The sequence below is a fragment of the Mastomys coucha genome, unplaced genomic scaffold (assembly GCF_008632895.1).
Source record: "Mastomys coucha isolate ucsf_1 unplaced genomic scaffold, UCSF_Mcou_1 pScaffold22, whole genome shotgun sequence".
In the NCBI taxonomy this organism is placed as follows: domain Eukaryota; kingdom Metazoa; phylum Chordata; class Mammalia; order Rodentia; family Muridae; genus Mastomys; species Mastomys coucha.
The window spans coordinates 117,782,430-117,789,646 of record NW_022196905.1 but is presented as its reverse complement, the minus strand read 5'-3'; the positions used below and the strand labels follow the sequence as shown (position 1 = coordinate 117,789,646).

Below are 7,217 nucleotides of genomic sequence, written 5' to 3'. Positions count from 1 at the left end.
CTCGAACTCAGAAATCCGCCTGCCTCTGCCTCCCAAGCGCTGGGATTAAAGGCGTGCGCCACCACTGCACTTTACTTTCTTTACATCTTACACGACACATTTGTTACAATTAATGAGATATCAAGCAAAGGCTATTGTTGGTTTGGATTTTGGGTTTCCTCAGTTTCTCCATTTCTGTCTGTTGTCCTTGCATCAGGAAAGCACCCCACATAAGTTCGTGTATCCACTTACACTCCCTTTTGCTATTTCTTGGACTTTTTTTTTTTTTTTTTTTTGGCCAGGGTAGGAAGCATCTAATGTAGCTCAGGTTGGCCTTGAATTCACTGTGTAACTAAGGATGACCTTGAACTCTTGACTCTGCTGTCTCCACACACTAAATGCACACAACCATGCATGGTTCTATGTAGCTCTGGAATATAGCCCGGGATGTTGTGCATGCTAGTCAAGCATTAGGCCAATTAAGCAGCGTCCTGAGTATTTGCTTGTTTGTTTGAACTGAGACAGGCTCTCACTCTCGTCCTGGCTGGCCTCGAACTCCTGGCAGTCTTCCGTCTTTGTGGTCTTGGGTCGCCACACCCGGAACCACAGGGTGCTGAGTTCTGAGGTGCATCCGTCAGGGCTTTAGGAAGGGCCCTTTCCTGCCATCTGTTCTCTGGGATGGCAGGTCCTGCCTCATCAAAGGTCCGTACAGATGCCAGCACTCTGGAGTTACAACAGGAGGATCATAAATTCAAAGTCTCCTAAACTACATATCGAGTCTGAGGCCAACCGAGGGTAAACAAAACTCAAGTCTCAAGAAAACAAAACGAAGCGTTTTTTAGCCTTCTCTTTGTTAAGTTCCTCTCCCCTCCCCATACTACGCTCTTGGAAGAAAGTCTCTATGTACTGCCCACACCTATGGCAGGTGAATGAGTCATGAGAATCTCAGGGCTGAAAATCAGGTCCTCCCAGTCCCGGCCCACACCCTCTGCTTCTCTGAGCTTGGCTTAGCTGACCTCCTGGACCTCACATTGCCCTGGCACAGCAGCCCCCGTGTGGCCTCATCTGCTGCCACTTCCCTGTTAGTCACTGCCCTCTGGCACACTGCCTTGCTTGTCCCTCGATGTGGTCTCACCTCTAGGCCTGTATAACCCAGCCTCTCCCTCTGCCCAGAGCCACTTCCGCCTCCTGCTCAGTCTGCTTCAGCCAGTTTCTGTGTGCGATCATTCAGGGTACAGCATGGGCATCTTCTCTCTGAAGACATCAGGAGAACTCATGACCTCTGGAAGTCCTTGCCACAGACAGTCTGTCTATAAGGCACTGCCATTCCACCCACTCAGCTGCCAGGGCTAAGCCTTAGAGAAGGCACAGTGTCCTTGAACACAGCAGGGGTACACTGTAGAGGACCCTGACAAAGGGCTGAGAGTGAGAGTGTCTCCCAGACACTTGAAAGACAGAAAGGAGGCTGAGTTTGGTGACATATACCTTTACCCCCCACCCCCTGCACTCTGGAAGCAGTGAGTTTCAGGGCAGCCTGGTCTACATTAGCAGTTCTAGACCAGGCATAGCCACAGAGGGAGACCCCATATCAATAGAAAGATAGAAACACCCACACCCACACACCATGGGGACTTGAACTGCTGTTCAGGGGTATAGCACTTGCTAGCATTGGGTTTGATTCTCAGTAACACACACAGATAGAGACAGAGAGAGAGGTGGTCGGGGGGGTGGGGGGAGAGAGAGAGAATATGAAAAGCCAAGAGCCAAGTGTGGGTGCATACACATCTGCAACTTGAGGCAGGGGGATTGCTTTGACTATGAGGCTATCTGGAGCCCACAGCTAGTACCAAGCCAACCAAAGCTTGGATGGCACCCATCTGTAATCCCAGCACTCGCAAGGTGGAGGGAAGGGGATCAGGATTTCAAAGCTGGTTTTCGCTTTATAGCAAAAATAAGGCCGGCTTGAGTTACCTGAGATCCTGTCTCAAAAAGCAAAATAAAAATAAATTAGGAGGTAGGAGATGCCTTTCATCTCAGCACTGGGAGGCAGAGGCAGGCAAAACTCTGTGAATTCAAGGCCAGTATGCTGTATGTAGTGAATTCTTTCTTTTTTCTTTTTTTCTTCTTTTGGTTTTTCGAGACAGAGTTTCTCTGTGTAGCCCTGGCTGTCCTGGAACTCACTCTGTAGATCAGGCTGGCCTCAAACTCAGAAATCCACCTCCCAAGTGCTGGGATTAAAGACGTGTGCACCACCACTGCCTGCCTCAGAGTGAATTTCAAGACACACACACATATGTGTGTGTATATATATATGTGTGTGTGTGTGTGTATGTGTGTGTATGAGAGAGAGTCTATATTAAACAAAACAAAACAAAATAAAAATTAAAAAACCACAAGTACACATAAGAATAAAATAAGGGGGAAAGTTACCAGTCACCAATGCAGGGGAATTCCTACCACAGGCAGCAGCCATACCCAGAACGGGAGAGCACTTTCTGAAGAGTTTCCTGAGTACCCGAGAGACACCAGTGGCTCCAGCCTGTACCATACATACACTTCAGACACTTGTCTGGGACCTGGGCCTAGAGCTTTTTCTCATGCGGTGTTATTGATAGTTAGTATCAGCCCCGCTCCCCCTGCTTGGCAGAACCGAATGCGCACGCTCCCCAGAGGCCAGCCCATCACTCTAGTGAGGGGATTCTAGAAAGACTTCCTAAAGGCTCACAGGCACCTGAAGAAAATCTGGCAGCTCTGGTTTATATGCGGCTTGAGTGCAGCTCCAGGACTTCATGACAGAGGATGAAGTCCCCACTGTGAGCCACTGAGATGCAAAAATCAATCAGTTAAGGTGTCAGGCACCCAGCCTCTGAGAAGTAATTAGTTTAGGAAGGGCCATGATGATAGGGGAGTCCCCGGGACTGAATCCGGACAGCTTTTATAGACAGTGAGGCAGATGTAAGAGCCACACAGGTGTGTGCACTGTCTCTTGCCACAGGCCCCGTGCTTCCTCAGACTCTGATTCAATACTCTGTTATACCAACTATATACTATGCTGGCACCCACATAAGGGAACAAGGCAGTCTGAGCAGAAACATGAGCAGAGCCAGGCCACACAAAGCCCAGGACTGAACATTTTCAGCACAGACTCTTAAGACCATTTTGATTAAATGTTTAAAACATTATGATTAAAAGTAGCCAGCTGGCTTTGGTTTTTGTTGTTGTTGTTGTTGTTTTGTTTTGTTGAGACAGAATTTTGTACAGCCCACCTTGTCCTCAAACTCCCCAGGAATCTGCCCCTCCTGTCTCCACCACCAAGTGTGGGCACACAGGCATCATGCCTGGTTTTATGTGTTGCCAAGGGTGGAACTCAGAGCTCTGTACTTGTTAGGCAAGTATTCTACCAACTGAGCTATATCCAGGGTCTTAAAAATGTTTACAGGAGCTGGGCTGTGGGGGCACACCTTTAATCCTAGCACTCAAGGCAGAGGCAGGGGGATCTCTGTGAATTCAAGGCCAGCCTGGTCTACAAAGGGAGTTCCAGGATGTCATTCATAAATAAATAAATTAATTAATTAATTAATTTTAAAAATCAGGGTCTTAGGAACTAAGAAGATTAAACTGGGCCTGGCTCCTGACATGGACGAGAGCACTTGCTGCTCTTCTGAGGACCCTGGTCTGGTTTGCAGCACCCACATGGTGGCTCATAACTGTGGGATTCATTTCCAGGAGATCGCGATGCCCTCTTCTGGTCTCTGTGGACACCTGCCCTCACAAGGATATATATATACACACAGACAGAGCATTCATACACACAAACAAATAAAGAAAAAAAACAAAACAGAATAAGGGAATAGAGGCTGACGACTGCATGAGAAGTTTTGTTCTATATTTGTTGCAAGTTCCAGGCAGACAGATGGAGAAGGCAGACAGACAGACAGACAGACAGTGTGGGGCAGAAGAAAGCTGATGACTCAGAGCCCAACTTAGAGCCTTCAGATCCCATGAGGCCAAAGTCTTGCCGAACAACTGCACCAGTGCTGGAAGGTCGTTGAACGCGGGCATACAGGGGCACAAAGCCCCTTCTCTCCCTGAGGCCGCACACAGCAGGAACCAGTCCCCATCCTGGAAGCTTTTCAGCCTGCTGCCAGCTTTCCCTGCCAGATGTCCTTCACCCACTGTTCAGTCTTTGTTGTCCTCCCTCCGCCTCCCTGGTTATCTGTGGGTTTAAAATAGACAGGCAAGGGAGGAATGTTGCCCAGCTACTCAGCTGCTACCGGCCCTGTTTGCAGCCTCAGATCTTCCAGATCCTTCCCCTGCAGCAAGAGGAACCAACCGCTCGCTCCACCTGTGTCAGAGCTTTCGCTGCTGAGTTGAAAGGAACACTCTGAATTCAGAACATCAGCCAAAACACTGCTGCAACCGAGAGGCTCTGAAAGAACACATGAGAACACAGCTCATGAGGATTTTGTTCTAAGGCTATTTGGTCCTACTAAGGGTATCACACATCAGGACTACAGATCAGGACCAGGCTGATAGAGTCCAACTTATTGTTACGCATGTTCTTTTGTAAGGAGGATGTTTTATTTTTACATAAAAGAGCCAAGACACAGTCAAAATTTCCAGACGGAAATCCTGAGTCCAAGAAGCAAAGCAAAGAAGGCCTATGCATGTAATTCTGGCACTTGGGAACTTGAGTCAGGAAGATTGTCATGAGTTTGAGGCCAGCCTGGTTTATATAGCAAGTTCTGGGACAGCCTGAGATACAGTATGAGACCCTGTCTCAAAGCAAAAATTGAAAATGACAAAGCAAAACAACTACACACACACACATACACACACACACACACATATACATATACACACTTGCATGCGCAAGAGGTCAAATGTGGTGCATACCTTTAATCAACGCACTCAGGAGTAGAGGTAGGTGGGTCTACACGAGTTCAAGACCAGCCTGGTCTACATAGTGAGTTCCAGGCTAACCAGAGTTACATATAGGTCAGCCCTGGCTGACCTAGAACTTACTATGTAGACCAGGCCAGCTCAGACTTACAAGAATTCATCTGCCTCTGCCCCCTCAAGTGCCAGGATTAAAAATCTGTGTATGTGTGTAGACCACGTCATTCTCACTGACCTCTGACCTTCTATTTCTACACCTTGTCACCTTGGTTATCAAACATTTCTTTCTTTCTTTGAGACTTTATTATTTAATTATGCATAGATGTGTGTGTGTATGTGTGTGTATGTGTGTGTGTGTGTGTGTGTGTGTCTGCGAAAGCACAGGTGACTTCAGGAGCCGGATGTGTCAGATTCCTGGTAGCTGGAGTTAGATGGTTGCGAACTGTCTAACATGGGCGCTGGGAACCGAAGCCGTGGTCTGGGGGAGCAGCCCTTGCGCTTCGCTTCTGAGCCCTCTGCTGCCCTTCCATACATGTGCTCACCTTGTATGTAAACTTCAGAAGGCGGAGCTTTTTTGTTCACTGCCTGGTTCGGTCCCTACAATTCCCAGTTGTAGGGGAAGATGCATAAGATGGATGAGGGAGCGCACACTTGGGATGTGGAAGGAAGACTGGAGCAGGGCTCAGGTATCTCTCCACTATACCCATCCTCCAATAGTGGAAATGCTGGCTGCTTAGAGCCTCTGAAACAACACAATGCATTAGTAATTCATTTCTCTCTATCTTTATTTTTAAAGAGGAGCTACCTTATTCCCATCTACCCCAGATCTGCTTTTCCTTCAAATTATAGAGTTTGGTGTTTTCGCTTTTGTTTTAATGTAACGGTGTGAAGTGTCCGATGTGTGTGCTCAAACCCCAGCATGCAATGGAGGTGAGAGGACGACTTTCATCTACACTCTGGACAGCAAACTCAGGTTCTAAAGTACATACTGCACACAGTTTTCCTAGCTGAGCCATCTTGCCAGCCTTTGTTTTGTTTTTGAGACAGTGGCTCCATCACATAGCCCAGGCTACCTTCAAATTCCTAATCTTCTTGCCTCGGCCCTGGGGTGGGATTGCTGGCCTCTGTTGTTGCTTTGGGCTCCTAGTACTTTCCATACATGGTTTCATAAGGCCAAACTGCAGGAAAAGGGTGTGACAAAAAAAAAAAGGTGGCGAACTGCCCATCACGTCCTAGTGGGCAGGCTTCTGGAACCCCGAGGAAGGATGGGAGAGTGGGGGGTACAGGTGGCTGAAGCGTGAGATCGCCTAAGAGGATCCACGCGGGCAGAGCCACCTCCAGACGAACTGTGAGGTGTCATGAAGCTAACTCACACCCTCACACCTTTTCTTCACGAGACATGCAAAACTTCACAGTGATTACAACAGTCCACATTTGGTGCCTGAATTAACACCTTCTGTTGAAAAGAATCTTCACTTAAGAAAAAAAAAAATGGCACGGAATTAAAACAATAGCAATGGAAGAAAACCCAAACTGTTTGCTGTATTTATAAGGAGAAGGAAAGCTGGATCCAGTGTTACAGGCTTACAATTCCAGTTACTCAGGAGGCCTTGGTAGGAGGGTGACAAGTTCAAGGCCAGCCTTGGGCAACTTAGTGAAACTGTCTCAAACATAAAAAGTTAAAAAAAAAAAAAAAGAAAGAAAAGAAAGTCCAGAGAGAGGGTTCAGTGGAAGAACCTACTGCTCTGCCAGAGGACGGGCAGCTCACGGTCTCCTGAGCTCCAGGAGGCTCAGGAGGAGTTACCTCCAGGTAACTGAGGCTCCAGGGGATCTGAGGCACTCTTCTGGCTTCCAGGGCAGCTCCACTCATGTGCATACATACTACACACAGATACATAATTTAAAAAAAATAGTAAATTAAACATTTTATACATTGAGTGGCTGGGGATGTCCTACTTTGTTTGTGAGCATGCTAAGATGAATGGAGCCTGGGTTTGATCCTCAGCACTACATGAAAAGGAAGTGTAGTGGCACATGTCTAATCTCAGCCCTCAGACGACGGACGCCATCCTTACTCAAACAGGAGGCCAGCCTGTGATACCTGAAGACCCTGTCTTAAATGCTAAAACCCAAACCACTGCCAGAGTCTTAGAGGTAGGCTCGATAGCAGAGGGCTTATTTAGGTTCTTTTGAGACAAGGCATCAAATTGAAGGCCAGGATGGTCTCAACATTGTGACAATCCTCCTGCCTCAGCCTTCCAATTGCCATGACACCATACCTTGTTTAGAGTTTGTTTTCATTGTAGAGAGCTTGCCTGGCATGCTCAGGGTGCTGGATT

The 7,217-nt window shown here is 47.6% G+C and overlaps 1 long non-coding RNA gene across 1 annotated transcript in view; it reads right to left on the bottom strand.

Moving 5' to 3' along the window:
• Positions 1-4,328: 4,328 nt before the first annotated feature.
• Positions 4,329-7,217, bottom strand: part of LOC116068414 — an 11,129-nt gene continuing 8,240 nt past the window's right edge. Inside the window, exons 3-4 of the long non-coding RNA XR_004109576.1 lie at positions 5,421-5,620; positions 4,329-4,408 (exon numbers count right to left, since the gene is read on the bottom strand). This is a non-coding gene — a long non-coding RNA (uncharacterized LOC116068414). The remainder of the gene's footprint in view (positions 4,409-5,420; positions 5,621-7,217) is intronic.